Below are 16706 nucleotides of genomic sequence, written 5' to 3' on the forward strand. Positions count from 1 at the left end.
AGTAAGATAAGGTCTGGTTCCTGATACTTCTTGAGGCAGAATCTAAGGCTTGACTTCATCTTCTTGGGTGTCCAAACCTTGGAGAAAGTGCAGAGGGAAGTCTTGGGTTACGATCTAGGCAGCACATGACGGGTCTTGCACGGTATCTGAATGGCTCAGGACATGTGCTAAAGATCAGTGATTTGGGGTCTTTTGCATGAGGGCTTCCAACCCTGATGGATATGGATTCTAATTTAAAATATCACAGGGAAGAAAAAAATAGACGTTCCTATGGAAACATTTTCTCAGGACCAGCTCTTCTGTCTCATTATCATATCTTATTTAAATATTTCCTGGAATCAGTTTCAACTTAATCCTTCTGTAGGTCTTCCGTCTTCTGTGGCCATGGATAGCATATTATCTGGTCAGTGGTTTTCTCGAAATAAACTGCAACATTGTAGGCAGTCCCATGGATTTCCATATCGTGCTTTCGATAGTTGCTAGTTTAATATCACATGAAAATTTCATTAGCGTCATTTCTAGAACTCTAATTAAGAATTTTAAGTTGGTTGAATCTGCCATTCCTTCAGGAGCCCCAGCAGACACCTGCTTCCAGCTAAAGATTTGTCACACATTTGCTAATTGTGTTCCAGCCTGGTTCCAATAAGCATCACTGAGCTGCTGTGTGAGCCACATTATACCAAACACATGGAGGAAACTTTCCTGTAAACCTTTCTTTGGCATGTGATTGTATCAAAGCAACTTCCTCTTTTCGGTCTTTATCATTCTTGGAAAAACTAAATCCCTCAAATGTGAGGTTTGCATGTCCTGATTTGTCCCTTAGTGTCCTTATAAGACTGCTTCAGTGACCACCCTCTCCGGGTTGACAGACGGGTCCCTTTACTCCTGGCTCTGCATTGACACCAACCTGCCAGCAGAGGGAACCCTTCCTATTTTCACTCTCCCCACCCTTTTTTGAGCGTGATCATTTGGTGGGATACAGTGGAATCTCATGGGTGCTTAATTTTAGAAGCTAATTAAATTTTCAGTAACCTAATTCATTGGAATATGTCATACCCGATCCAACTTCAGTTTCCTTCCGCACAGCATCAGAATGTCCAGCCATTGTATTTGCATATGTTTGTTGAGGTGTTTTTGAAGACTTCATTACCTCGAAGTCTACGGATACATATATTGAGTGAGTTGTCTCTAGAGTTTTAAAACCTTTCAGTTCCTCAGTCGTAACCATCTCAATTTTTAGTAGAATTGAGAGAAAATTTACTGTGAAGCTACTAAAGCTAAAACTGCAAGTTCTTTCCCTTGATGCAAGCCTCTGTGGGAGAGGGAAATGATGGCATCTTATACTCATAATTTTGTATGCATTTTCTTTTAAGTTTATTTTTTAATGTTTTTTTAAATTTATTGTTGATACAGAGAGAGACAGAGCATGAGAGGGGGAGGGGCAGAGAGAGAAGGAGACACAGAACCGGAAACAGGCTCCAGGCTCTGAGCTGTCAGCAAAGAGCCTGATGCAGGGCTCGAACCCACGAAGGTGAGATCATGACCTGAGCCCAAGTCGGAAGCTTAACGGACTGAGCCACCCAGGTGCCCTGAATTTATTTTTTAATGTTTATTTAGAGATATTTATTAATGTTTTTTGAGAGAGACAGAGTGTGAGCAGGGTAGGGGCAGAGAGAGAGGGAGACACAGAATCCCAAGCAGGCTCCAGGCTCCCAGCTGACAGCACAGAGCCCAATGTGGGGCTTGAACTCATGAGCCGTGAGATCATAGCCTGAGCCGAAGTCGGGCACTTAAATGACTGGGCCGCCCAGGTGCACCTCATATGCATTTTCTTAAAGGGGGACAATAACGTAGTAGAAGCCTCAGTCTCCACAAAGTCTGCATCTGACCCTGGTTGGAATATATTGAAATAGTAACTTGTACAGGAAGCCTTTTCCTTCCAGCCTGTTCTTGCAGTGGGAAGGGTTTCTTACTGTCGAGGTGGTGGTGCTCATGGTCACTGTGCGGTCTTCTCTGGAGACAAACGCATTCTGACACCGACGCTCGTGTTTCAGTAGGAATGGCAACAAGAAATAGACTGGATACGTGCACTACTGTGATGCAAGTGTCTGCCTTCACAGAGAAGCCAGGCAGGGCGATAATCAGCTTCCCGGAATGATTCATTTTCATCAGCACAGGCTCCTGAGTCTGCCAGGTCAGGGAAGGACTCCTCAGGTGGCTTCCTTTATCACGTGACACCTGCCCTGCGAACTCGCCTCACTTCCGCGTGCAGCTCTACCGAAGGCCTGTGCGGACTGGTTGAACCAGGTTCCGCCGGTGATGGAGAACAACGAAGGACTGTGTCATGTCCAGGGCTGCTGCTAACAAGGAGCCAGTCCTGTCACTGTGTCGATGGCTCACGGAGGTGGCGTTTCAGCCCTCAGTCCCAGGCTAGGATATGCTGAGCCTGTGTCTGACATTTAGTGAATTCTAAGGGACAGTCCTGCCAGAGGAAATAACTGAATGATGAGTAAGACATGCTTGCATCAAAGAATACAATTTACACTCAGGAAGGTGCTAACCCTACAATTCTGGGATTCTCCCATGTATTGCTTCCTGCCTCATCTATAACAGAGAAAGAGGAACTGATTCTCGAACTAGCAATATATGCACACAACATTAACAATGTGCTTTGTGCCAGTCAGAGAAGGCCCCACTGTAGAGTAGGTTGAGCAAACCATGGAGACTGTGGTTCAGTGTCTGACACACACAGTCCATAATCCCAGCACTGCTGCTTAACTCATCCGATGTCCCTTGGGCAAAATCCGATGTCCCTTGGGCAAATTCTTAACCCTGAGCCTTCGTTTTCTCAAACATAAAATATTAGGAATATCCACCTTCCAGAATTACTCTAAGGACTTACCCTAATGAATATATACTTCGAACATATACATAATATATATGCCACATATGGGATAGACACTCAGCAGAGGATGGTCTAACCAGTTATTATAGAATTGGTTATGTCACAGGTCATGTCGAACCTGCTGAAATGTAACAATCCAGCGCTCTGCCCAGCTCTGTGCAAATTGCAGTTAAGTCTCCAATATTAATTTGATGTGATGTGTTGAACCACCGACATCATAAAGACTTTAAAAATCATTTGAGTCTGGGATTTGGCCATTGATAAATTTGCCCTTCAGAGAAGCATGGCCACTCCATTGCAGTATATTATTATTTCTATGAAGCATTTGATACTTTGCAGATCAACAGTGAAATACAGTTTCTCTCTACCACAGGGGCGCATGGGTGACTCTGTCAGTTAAGTGTCCAGCTCTTGGTTTCAGCTGAGGTCATGATGTCACAATTCGTGAGTTCGAACCCCGCGTCAGATCTGCGCTGACAGTGCAGAGCCAGCTTGGGATTCTCTGTCTCTCTCTGTCACTCTCTCAGTCTCTCTCTGCCCCTCCCACACTCACAGTGTCTCTGTCTCAAAATAAATAAATAAACTTTTAAAAAATATATCTACCACAGACAGAGACTTCACATCGCGCCACTGCATCATAAGCTTACCCGGTCTTGTCTCAGGAAAGAGACATGCAAGCTTCCAAGGGGGAAGCCATCTTCCCTGGAGACTCCGGTGTGTGCAGTGTGCGGTCCGGTGGCTCTGGCTCCGAATCGTGCCCTTGCTGGGTCACATACGCACGTCAGCGCCGTCCTTCGGCCTCTGGAGCTCAGAGTCAGGTGGGGAGACATGACGCTTCTGAGCTCGTTGGGGCGGGGAACCCCGGCAAAGCCCCGGCATCAAGTGCTCAGTCACCCAGAGGAAGGGCAGTTTGATGGGGATTTCTAGAAATAATTCCAGGCACCAAAGCTCCATATTCTGCCCACGGTTATTTTTTGTTTGTTTTCATTCCGAATCCTCAGTATAATTTCTTCTTTTCTGCCTAAGAAATCTTTTCACTTTATGGATTTCATACTTCTGGTATTTATTTTTTTCATTCCTATCCCTATCGAGTTTTAGAATAAGGGTTTGCACTGTATTGTTGGACCGGTTCAGCCTTATTCCTTTGCCCCTTTGTTTTTAATCCCGTGGAGCCAGAATTAATAGTGATATGAGCTTTACTTTCCATTTGGTTTCAGGAAATTCAAAACAAGAGATCATTGTTTTCTCATATTTAATTGTGCGGGCTGTGCCAAAATATACATTTTATGATTTTATTTAAATCTCTCAGTCTCTGCTCTCATTGTTCTGTCTTAACAGATGCATAGTGCTTTAACAGTCACTTTCTTATACTTTACCAGAGTTTGAGAGTTTAATGTCCATGTGCTCTCATCAAAATCCAGAAGCAGTCTTGGAGGTTAGTGTTTTAAGAAAAGGGTTGACCTCCCCTGCGTCTTTTCCATCAGTCTTTTCGTTTCTCTTCGTTTGTTTGATTTCTACACGGCTTTGTGATGAGGGCCAGCTGCCAGGATGTGGTGACATGGCCCTCTGCCTTCTTTCTAGAATTCAGTAGAGCAAGTGGAGAAAAGGAGTCTGGAAGCCCATCATTTTCTGGTTCAGAAGATTATAGAGATTCACACTGGCCATGCTCATGCTGACTTGGCATCATTTGACTTATAAGAAGGAAGAAATTGTCAGCAGACGCTGTGTCTCATATGCTCTCCTGCCCTGAAAACCTACTGGAGTCAAGGACATAATGTGCTAATTAATGAATCCTGGTCCGTCCCTCTTTATGGAACTGGGTGCCTTTTAAGCATGTGTGATGTAGATTTATTCGCTCAGAATGAAAAAGCTGTCCACAATTGTTGTTAAATGAAAAACAGCAAGGTAGACTACACAATTCACGTTGTGCGGTTGGGAGCAGTATCTTGGGTTAGACTGCGTTGGTGCAAATCTTATCTCTGCAGCCTACAAGCTGTGTGAGCCTGACCCAGTAACTTAACCTCTCTGTGCCTCTTGTTTGCTCTTCTGGCCATTAAATGAAAGACTCTTAACTCACAGAATTGTTGTGAGGATTAAATGGCTTAATATTCATATAAACATAGAGAACAGTGCCTGGCACACAGTGAGTGCTTAATACATATGTAATTCTGGAAGGACACATTATTTACTTAACAAGTGAACTGTTACCGGCGGTTACCTCGAGGGCATGGGGTGGGAGAGGCGAGGCAGGAGGTATGTGTTCATACATCTGGGTATTGCTTGGAGATGCTTGATGCTTGGGCATGGTAGGTGTGCAACTAGGGTGGAGGTTAGGAAAAGACAGAGAGCCGGCCGCAGCTGGCCTCGGGACCTGGGCAGGACGTTTACACCACTAAGTGCCCCGACTTCTTCACGCTTCAAGCGGAAGGCCTGGCCGTCCCCTGGAAGAGCTCCGCGTCCCTGGAGGACAGATGTTATGGATGGCTGTAGTGGAAGGGAAACTGAGATCAGAGCCTGCAGCCCCTGGGGTCATCGTGATGTTTGTCTTTACAATGAGGAGAAAGGAACCAAGAAGGCGTGTCCCCGAAAGGACAATAGAAATCAAAATAAAATGGTGGGGTCTTGCTTATATTTCCCCAATTTTTTCTCCTTCCCGCAAAGTCTTTTAATGTCTTGGCCGTGCATAAATTCTTCACCGATTGTACAAAGCCATTTTGCCAGTGTGTTCATTTATTTTTTTTTCCTGTTACTGGCAGTAAATTCTCCCCATTCTCCATTTTTTCCTCTTCTTCAGTAGAATTCATTTGAATCTTGAGGGTCTTTTGCTTTCAAAGGGGAATCACAATTACTATATCTTTCTCTTCCTTGATTTGCTTTTATAAGAAAAGGTGAATATTACTTTTTCATTTTATTTATTTTAGAGAGAGAGAGAGAAAGAGAGAGGAGGAGAGGGGCAGAGGGAGAGAGAGAGAATCCCAAGCAGGCTCTGCACTCAGCACAGAGCCTGACCCAGGGCTCATTTCCACAGCCCCAGAATCATGACCTGAGCTGAAATCAAGAGTTGGATGCTCAATCTACTGAACCACCCACCCAGGCTCCCCAGAAGTGAACACTATTAATAAAACCATATGCATCAAGTATCCATCCACTGAACGTGCTACTACCAAGGGGCTTTCCTCCAATCACAGTGTGGACTCTAAGAAAGACTTGGAAACTCAAAAAATAAGAATAAAAATGCCTTTTCCTATTGCCCCCAAGAGATTTATGAGCTGGCAGTAGAATGAAGATCCGTAGATATAAGAAGAGATGTGTCAAATCTCTGACCAGGGAATGCACAGGTGCGTGCCTTGCTGGTATGTCCCAGGGACTTCAGCTCTGGGTGTGATCACATAGCAGGAGAGACAGGACTGACCCTTTTTTATAAAACCTACTGAGGGGCACCCAGGTGGCTCCATCAGTTAAGGGTCTGATTCAGCTCAGGTCATGATCTCACGGTCCATGGGTTCAAGCCCCGTGTCAGGCTCTTTGCTGACAGCTCAGAGCCTGGAGCCTGCTTCAGATTCTGTGTCTCCTTCTCTCTCTGCACGTCCCCTGCTTGCACTCTGTGTGTCTCTCTCTCAAAAAATAAGTAAACATTAAAAAAATAATAAAACGCCTACTGAGTGATGACTTTTGTGCTCCCTGCTTTACATATTATCTCCTTGAATTTGCCTAACAACCATGTGGTGTCACTGTTGGTGGGTCCAGGGTCACCAATGTGAGGGCCAGACTGCATCTGGGGACAGCAGAGAACGATGACAAGATGATGGCCTGTGTTGTTTCCCAGGCAAATCTGTCTTTGACTTGTGCCCATCACAGAGGGACATCTGGAGGAGGGACAGTGTGGTTGAGAATTCCCTCCCTCTGCTGTGAAGATGCTGAGTCTGTCCCTTCACGGTGGGGACGACTCTTTCCCAGCCACACCTCCTTTCTGTCCTGAGCCACAGATGCCACTGAATTCATACCTTCTTGGAGCAGCCCTGCACTGCATCCACATCTCCGCCAGCCCCATGAGCTGAATCTTGAAGAGACTTTGCCAGCCACTTGCCAGGTTCATGAGTGCCAGGACGTTTGCCAGGGAAATGGAATGCTAGATTTTTCTGGATCTCTATTACCTGTCTTTACACAAGAGATTCTCAGCCTCTGGACTACAGACCTCTGGGGCCGGATAATTCTTGGCGGGGGGGGGGGGTCCTGTCAGATGTTTATGAGCGTCCCTGGCCTCCCCGCCCCCACTAAACACTGGTAGCACATTTCTTCCCAAGATGTGAGAGAAGGATGTGTCCAGACATTACCAAACGTCCCCTGAGGGTGAAGTCACCCTAGGTTTAGAACTCAACAGAGGTTGGCTCCTTTTCAGCCTTGAAAAAGCCATTCTGGGGGCGCCTGGGTGGGTCCGCCGGTTAAGCATCCAACTTCGGCTCAGGTCACGGTCTCGCTGTCCGTGCGTTCGAGCCCTGCATTGGACTCTGTGCTGACAGCTCAGAGCCTGGAGCCTGCGTCGAATTCTGTGTCTCCCTCTCTCTCTGCCCCTCCCCCACTCATGCTCTGTCTCTCAAAAATAAAATTTTTTAAAAAATAAAAAGAAAAGAGAAAAAGTCTTTCTGTAAAATCGAACAATCATAGAAACATAATAATAGTCTTTCTGTTCTTGAGAAACTGCTCTGGACCCATCAGGCTATGCTGAGTGTTCCCGACGCATTCCATCTAATCCTTGAGAAGGATAATCCTCATTTCATAGATGACAAAGCAGGATCAGAGTGCTTTTGGGGGTAGTTTTCTGACCTAATGGGCTCTGACTGAGCTTGGTCCCCCCCTTAGGTGCACACCCCCAAGTGACTTCCTTTGCAGTCTTCAAGACATGTGGGGATGAGGAGGTGCAAATAGGCTGAAGGTGCAAAGGAAATCAGATATATGAAATACGTCCAGTTACAAAAATAAATACTCTGATAAATATGGACCTCGAAAAAAAATCATAACTAGTCTAACTGAAAGCAATCATAAAACGTAAATGTCAAGCCAAAAGAACATTCTTTGCCAGGTGTCTTTTCAGTATATAATGACATGTTAGAAATATGTAGTCCAGGGGCGCCTGGATGGCTCAGCGGGTTAAGCTTACAACTTATCCATGATCGTGGATCCAGGTCATGATCACACAGCTTGTGGGTTCGAGCCCCATGTCAGACTCTGTGCTGACAGCTCAGAGCCTGGAGCCTGCCTCAGATTGTGTCTCCCTCTCTCTCTGCCCCTCCCCTGCTCACACTCTGTCTCTCTGTCTCAAACATAAATAATAAACATTTAAAGTTTTTAATTAAAAAATATGTCGTTCCCATGTCTGTTTTCACTAGATTTCTCATCAGAGTTATTTCTATCAGTGCATGAGCCCTGATCGCAGTTTACAGACATGATTCCTCACCCATCACAAACGCGCACACCGTCTTCAAAAGAAATAACAGTAAATGTTCAGAATATTGAGAAAGTAAGAAGTAAATCTTAGATCCTGAAGGTTTTCGATAGAACAGAAACGGGTCGCCCTCTTTCTCTGCTTTTCCCTCAGAATCAAGTAAGTAAAGGGACGGGGCATTAGCCCCTCTGGGCTTTGTTTTCTACTTCTTGCTATTTCTCTAGAAATTCTAATAACAAAAGGTTTGGGGCTCCAGAGTGCCGATGCCGATAATTAGTCCAGTGTTTCTGAGGAACCGCTGTTGTGCATAAACAGTAGTGAGGCAAGTACTTTGCCGAGCAGCCCTCATTTTTGTTGTCCAATTGCATAAAACCTGTGAAAGGCATGAACCAAGGGAGGCAGCATGATCCGTCGACTTTTAAAAACAAGTGTTCTCTTTTTTTAAGTGGAGTCTTATTCCCATTTTGGCATTCTGGAATGTTCTGTTCTCAACATGAGCAATTGCACCATATTAGGGCACGTCTTTCCCCTCTGGCAGCTCGAAACAAGAGCTAAGTTCACACAGTTTGGTTCTGACTGTGCCAGTCCGCAAAGGTTTGATTCCCTTTAAAGCCTCGTTTGATTGCAGAGGCCTTGCTGCCCCTTTTGATATCCCTCCCCGCTCAACCGCCTGGGGAACAGCGCCTCGCCCCTGCCGGCTGCTGGCTCCCCGGGTCTGCTTTGCCACCTAGTGGCTGCCTCCGGTATTGCCTCTCATCTGAACAAGCAGCGTTTGAGAAAGTCCTTTTAATTGACGACTTTAGTGAATTATGACCCAGAGACGCTCTGAACAAAGGAGGAGAAAGACCCACAGCAAACCCTGAGAAGTGATGCGTACTGGATTCTGAATGTGTAGGAAGCATTGAATGGTTGACCCTCGAAAAAAGCACAGTTGTGAACTGCAAAGGTATTTTTGGGTTTTTTCCCTTAGCCCTTCGTGATTAATAATAATGATGATGATGATGATACTAATAGAGGTTAAATTAATTTTGACTTCTAGAAAAAAATCAATTTACAAATTTTTGATCATTTCAGGAGATTTTTAAATGTGCAACTCCCAATCCTTTTTTCTCAGGATGGCTTAGAGGAAGTGAAATGACTTCGTGTCTGGGAATTCATCGTTAAAAAAATGCCTCACACTTACATTGGCCTTTTAGGTTTCTCGAAGCACTTTTACATGGGTTTTCACATTGGAGAGATCATGACCTAAGCGAAAGTCAGACGCTCAACCAACTGAGCCACCCAGGTGCCCCCAATTTCTCATATTAAATTCTAATAAAAGAGGCCAAACTATCCATGGCAGTGGCTTTCAAACATTGCTGACCAGGACCCACGGTACAAATTATGTTTTATGTCATGACTGCATATGTGAACATGTGTGTCCTAAACAGAAGTCCTCTGCAACAGAACTTAGTTATGATGTGCTCTGACGTGCCCTGTTCAATTCTGTGTCTTTTTTATTCTCCGGTTAGCCAACTGATCGGCTTCTGATTTCTATTGTTGAAAAACTCAGCGAATCAATTCTGTATGTGCTCATAAATATAATGGGGGCAAAGATTGTCTGGAAAAAGAAACACTCAGAGATGAAATCAAGTAGCCAGCCTATATATGCACAGATGTCACTAATCCACATGGAAAGGTAGGACATTCCTCCCAGAATCCGGGAGTGAGGGCATTCATGTCCCCACCCACTGGCAGGATCGTGCTCATTTTTCTATGCCTCGCCTGAGGTCTGCAGCCTGGAACACTTCCATACCAATACCCTGAATGTCCCACCAATCCCCATGGGCCCCGGCTCCCACACGACAGGATGGAAATCTGCTCTGGATCCCTGTTGTGTTCCTCCCTGACCAACCTCTTTGCTTTGGGCAGCCTGCGTTCCTAGACCTCTTGCCTGGGAGTCCTTACGAGGTGCTGAGATCAGTAAGCCTGTGGGGTCTCTGTTCCCACCACCTGTTTCTTTCTGAGCATGGAAAAGCTTCCCTTCGGTCTCCGCACCATTGGATGTCAGTTCAGTAAGCATAGATTATGAACTTCTCTGATTCAAAATAAGCGCAACAGCATGTAGGCTTTCGGTGGCCAAACTCCGCAGTGTGTAGGCTGCGGAGTCAGGAAGAGGAGGAGTACTGAGCCTAGAAATCATACCACCTTCTTGGGGAAAGTGCCTTCAACAGGAGCCCCACATTTATCATGGCTTCAGGTGGGTCTTACCCAGGACCCCTGGTTCATAGGAAGTTACATATTACTTATGAATGGCAGGGGTAGGTGAGGAAAGAGATTAGGTGACCTTCATGTCTAATAAGTATTTTTAGGTATTCTATATGGAAGCCCTATGGCCTTTTTCTGATCAGTATCCTCTGATGTCATAGCAACAAGACTTCCATTGCTGAGCCTTCGAGAGCACGAGGATGCTTTTAAGAAGGTGAATCTGGCACAGGGGGCCGGGGAGAAGGTTATAGAAAACGTCTCAGGTACCTGTACCTGAGTGAAAGTTGGAGGAGGAGGGGGTCTTGTGTCCTGGCCACTTTTGGACACCCCCTTACTCGATCCAGTGGCTGCAGCCGCGCTGTGGATAGATTGGGGCACCGGAAATTCACCCCGTGTGGGCTGCGGATAGAAGACGGTGTGCTGTGTGGATGCATAGCCCCTGAGGATGCCCCCACTGAGGAGCAAAGGGGAGCAGGGCCCCCCACAGCTGTGGGAAGACAAGGTCCATGACTGAGGGGAGAACTGAGGCTTAGACGTGTCAGATAGGACATTACTCACATATATGGTGGGTGTTACCTTTTCAATCCACGCGTGCTGCCATGTGCGGGTAAGGACTCTCATCCTCACATAACAGCTGAAATCTGCATTTTCACGACCCGTTCCGCATCGGGAGTCACCACCCACTTAGCAGTTTTACGACAAGATCCACTGCCATTTGGCCTTTAGAGCTGGTGGCTGGGTTCCCGGGCCGGGGTGTTAGGAAGCTGAAATCCGAGGCGTCAGCTGGCCTGAGCTGAGCTCTGGAGTCGTGAGACCGAGGGAGCAGCCCCTCCACGTGTGTGCACACTGTCACAGCCGCTGCCCTCGTGACCCAGCGGCAGAAAAGCCCCCCTGGGTGCCAGGCAGGATGGGTGTGCAGCCCATGCCCCCCCTCCTTAACCTCTGCTTCCCCAGCACCCTCAGACCTGGTTTCTCCTGACCCCTCCTCATGTGAACCAACGCCAGGGTGGCCGGTGGAAGACTCCAGTATCTCCCCCTCTTGACTCTCTGTCCTGCCTCCCTCTGCCTTGGGAAACAAGTATGTTTCCCACTAGGAACATTACAGACTAGGGTGAAGTCCTCTCTGTCCGTCACCCTCACCCTCATCATCTTCCCCAACCAAGACATCACTGCTACTGTGTGATTTGCATCTTTCTGTCTCTTTAGGATAATTTTACACATATGTGTCTATATAAGACACATACTATTTCTGTATATGTCTTATTGCTACCTGAATCATATCATGTTTATTCATCACCCCACACGTGTTTTTTCCTACTCAACAATATATTTTTAGAGCTTTTAGAACTATATGTGTATTTATCCAGCCATGAAATCATCGCCATGACCAAGGTCATGAAGCTCACATATCCTCTTTGTTCTCTTCTGGAATTAGAGCTTCAGGTCTTATTAGTTAGATGAGGGGCACCTAGGTGACTCAGTTGGTTAAGTGTCCCGCTCTTGGTTTCAGCTCAGGTCATGATCTCATAGTTCATGAGTTCGAGCCCCACATCGGGCTCTGCACTGATGGTGTGGAGCCTGCTTGGGATTCTGTCTCTCCCCTCTCTGCCCCTCTCCAGCTTGCTCATTTATATGTTACAGGACTTCTTTATCCACTCTCAACCTGATGTTCTTTTAGTTTTCCCAATTGTTGTCATGGCAACAAATGCTTCAGCAAACATCCTATGCACATCTCCTTGAATATATGCAAGGTTTTCTAGAGGACAGATACTTAGAACTTAAAATGCTGGCTCCTGGTGAACATATTTTTTTCCATGATCCTGCGGAATCACATTTTGGAGTTGTTTTGTCCATCTACTTAGTTTTCATGGAGTGAGGAGGAATCTTCCATATGTGATTAGGCCAGTACACCATTCCCTGGTGCTCGAAGACTTAAATGTTTGTAGATCAAAAGAACTTATCCCTAAAACCCTGTTTCAACCAGAGTATTTATTTTTTAAATATTTTCTAATGTTTATTTGTTTTTGAGAGAGGAAACAGTACAAGCAGGGATGGGATAGAGAGAGGGTGAGAGAGAGACTCCCTGACTTGGGGCTTCGTCTCACAAAGTGTGAGGTCATGACCTGAACTGAAATCAAGAGTCAGATGCTTAGCCAGCTGAGCCACCCCGGTGCCCCTCTACCAGAGCATTTAAAGTCTGCTTTTACAAGCACACTTGGAGCACGGTCTGATTCCTTTCTGCACGTGCTCATGCGGCGGCAGCCCAGCACTGAGGACACGAGAAGCTGGCATTAGTGGAAAGCAGTCAGCATATCAATTCATACTTCCAAGAATTAGCCTGTCACACCATGTTTCTTACCCTCTTCATAACCCACAAAGAGTAGGCGGTGGTTACGGTTTGTTTGTTTTTATGCTGATAAGAACACTTAACATGAGATTGACCTCCTTAAAAAATTGTTTTAAGTATCTTTATTTTGGGAGAGAGAGAAACAGAGTGCACAAGTGAGGGAAGGGCAGAGAGAGGGGGAGAGGGAGGGGCAGAGACATGGGGCTCGAACTCACCAACCATGAGATCATGAAGTCAAGAACTGGACGCTTAACCAACTGAGCCACCCAGGCGCCTGCCTTAAGACAATTTTATGTGAGCACTACAGTGTTGTTAACTGCAGACCCCTTGTGCACAAGGCCACCAGCACTCATTCATCTTGTATAACGTGTGCCCGTTGAATTCCCTCTCTCCCCCTACGCCCCCCATGGCTAATCTACGCTCCACTTCTACAAGTTCTGCGATTTCAGACGCCTCATACAAGTGAATAACGCAGTGTTTGTCCTTCTGTGACTGGCTGATTTCACTCAGCATAATATCCTCAAGGCTCATCCCTGTCATCACAACCACATTACTTCTTTTCTTAAGGCTGAAAACTGTTCGGCTGTATGTACACCATACTTTCTTCATCCCTTCTTCCATCCATAGATACTTACTTTGTTTCTGTATCTTGGCTATTGTTTGTAGTGCTACAATGAACAGGGTAGTAAGCCCTAGTAGCACTTCAAGATGCTAATTTCAGTTCTTTTGGATAAATACCCAGAAATCATTGCCAAGGACAGTGTCCTGAAGCTCATCTGCTGTGTTTTCTCCTTGGAGTTTTATAGTTGCAGGTCTTATGTGTAATGGGGCTTTCGTCTGTTTTGTGTGGACTTCTGTGTATGGTATAAGATTGGGGTCCAGTTTCATTCCTTTATGGGTGGCTGGCCAGTTTGCGTTTGTGGAAAAGACCCTCCTTTCCTCACTGTGTGTCCTTGGAACCCCTGTCAAAGATCAGTTGACCACACATCCATGGACTTATTTCTGAGCTTTTTCTGGGTAGGCCAATATCATACTCCTTTAATTACTATAGCTTCGTGATACTGGCTTTAAATCAGGGACTATGTTGCCTCTAGCTTTGTTCTTCTCTCTCAAGATGGTTTTGGTTCTCTGGGGTCCTTTTATGGTTCCATATGGGGAAGCGGTCTTTATAGAGCCAGGCAGTCTGCCAAGTTCATTCTCCTCAGCCAGCCCAGAACTTAAACCCAAATCAAGCAGGCTCTGAAGACCATGGTTCTTCAATGTCCTTTGGCTGTTTTCCAAGGAAAAATTATGACTGATAGCAACAGCGCCATATTTATTAATGGAAGTGGTGTTAATGCATCTCGTAATGTGGTAGCCTGAGGTGAGCGCCCATGATTTCCTAGACATTTCTCCCCTCAGAGCTGTAGGTCACAAAGGGTTTTTCACTCATAATTTGCTTTGCTCATTACTTTCCATCTCCTAGTCAAAAGGCTTTTTTCTCCTCAGTGACCTGTTCACCTACCACATTCACTTCCTTCTTTTTGCTTTCACATATGAAGATATTAGAAGGAAACAAGTGTAGTTACCTGGAGTAAATGCACGATTATTAAGCATTAACTTATTTATTATTGTCCTCTAGATGTTGTATCACAAGGGGGGAGAGCACATAACTACAGGTTATTCTCCTTGAATGGCTCTTTTGCAACAGTAAAATTTTTGCTCAGTTCATAATCCATATCCATGGTATGATGGACAGAGACTAGAATATTTTTAAAATAAGAAAAAGCACATATCTGAAACTTTTAAGGAGCATGAGATATTGAATTAGTGTTGAATCACAAAGAGAACAATGGCCACTGGTAGATATGCCAAAGAATTTAGGTCGAAGATCACCTGTCTGATAGTTTGTGATTCACAGGGTTTCTACTGATTAATGAAGAAGCCCGTGGGCTCCAGGAGCACCAGAACCAGGAATTTAATGAACCCAGGATAGAGAGATTGTCCTGTCCATGGGTGTCTTCCCTCAATTCTGGCTTCTTTTATATTCTATGTTCCAACCAAGTATAATTGGAATGGAATATTATACATGTGGTGCTTCACAGATTCACAGGATGAAATCAGCCAAATGAGACTTGATCTCAGGCATTTCCTAAAATTCCTACATTCACTAACTCACTAATACAAACTCACAAGTACAGTGCTTGATTTGGCAGCACATGTACTAAAATTAGAACAAGTTCACTAGTACAAATTCACTAATATTGGTCAACTGGGCAAATTAATTTGCCCTTGGATTTTTACAAATGTAATGTGATTACCTACCGAGAGCAATATGACATTGCCTAAAAACACTTTGTGCTTTTTAAAAACTGTTTTATTCGTATCCCACATCTCATCTGGGGGTAAGTCCATGGAGGGGAGAATCCTGAGTCATTGAATCAATGGCACCAATCATAATGACCTAAAGCTAGTTGTGGCTTAGTGAGAAGTGTTGATGTTGAGGGTGACAGTTATGTTAATTGGAACCCTTTTGGTTGCAGATGGCAGTAACCTATCTCAGGTAGCCCCAGCCACAAAGATCATATATATCCTGCAAGGTCAAAGAGGAAGGGTTGACCTCAGGAGTGGCTTAACCCAGGTGTGAGAAGACATCATGATCATGCCATCTCTGCTCCACACTGCCTGCCACCTCTCTCCTTCCCCGTATCTCTGCTCTGTGCTTGCTTCTCAGACCTTCCATGTGGATCTGAGATCTATATATGTGTGATATAAACAGGTCACCAGAACCTAGAAATCCCCAGGAACACAGAATTGCCCTCTATTTCCGGGACCCATGTCAGTTCCCTACATTTCCTCTTGCTGCTCTTATTGGCCTGTTCCTCCGGCCCACTGCCAAGGGAGAAGGAAGAGTCAGGACCATGTGATTGATGGCCATCCAGAAATTAACATACTGTCGATGACAGACCATTTCCAAAAGAATGGCGGAAGAAGAGACACATAGACATCCTCTGCATGACACTGAAAAGAAGAAACAAAGATGAAAGAAGACAGATGTGTCATTAACACAAATACCAAGCCCTGGGATTACTGGCCATTATCATGTATGAGAAAATCAGCGTGGCAGAAGCTGTGAAAATAATTGCACAGAACACGATCGGTTCCATGGGACGTGATGGCAGAGACTTAGAACCTGTTCTAAGAATTTTGAAGGGTGCTGTAGGGGTTTTGTGGGATTCAGAGCACACAGCAGGGGCTGGGGTGGGGAGGGCGGGTCAGAAGAAGGGGGGAATATAGCGTGGGCTGTAGTAAAGCCCAAGTGCAGACCTCACTGCTCTGCCCAGGAAGACGCCGGGGAGAGAAAAGCCATTCGGAGTGTGTAGGAAATTAGCAGGGGTATGGTGCAGGAGGAGAGAAATGCATGACGACGGGTGATAATGTGAAGAAGAAAAAAATAACGCTCATCCGAGCACAGGTTGTGGAGAACACTGGAGAGGCAGCTTGATTCCCCGGGAGAAAGTGGCCGTTAACCTCGGAGACAGCACGTTGAGCTGAGGTGTCCAGTTCAAGACGGATCTGTTCTCATCTGTCCATATAGGTGCAGCTGTGATGGGGAAGATGGACAGACACCTTTAGGAATCCTACTGTGGGAACCTGGAAACCGAGTGGGGGAAGAGAGGGATACATATGGATGTGGGAAGAAACCATGAACGCAACAGAGTACAGAAGCAGCATGTCACACTTCTGAGTGAGGACATCCCACCACGAGAGCAAGCTGGAGATAA

General features: G+C 45.5%; 1 protein-coding gene across 1 annotated transcript in view; it reads left to right on the plus strand.

Annotated features, from left to right (window-relative positions):
* CHRM3 (cholinergic receptor muscarinic 3) overlaps positions 1 to 16706 on the plus strand; it is a 486812-nt gene that overhangs the window by 464636 nt on the left and 5470 nt on the right. The window lies entirely within an intron of this gene.

Source organism: Suricata suricatta, chromosome 2, assembly GCF_006229205.1.
Source record: "Suricata suricatta isolate VVHF042 chromosome 2, meerkat_22Aug2017_6uvM2_HiC, whole genome shotgun sequence".
NCBI lineage: Eukaryota > Metazoa > Chordata > Mammalia > Carnivora > Herpestidae > Suricata > Suricata suricatta.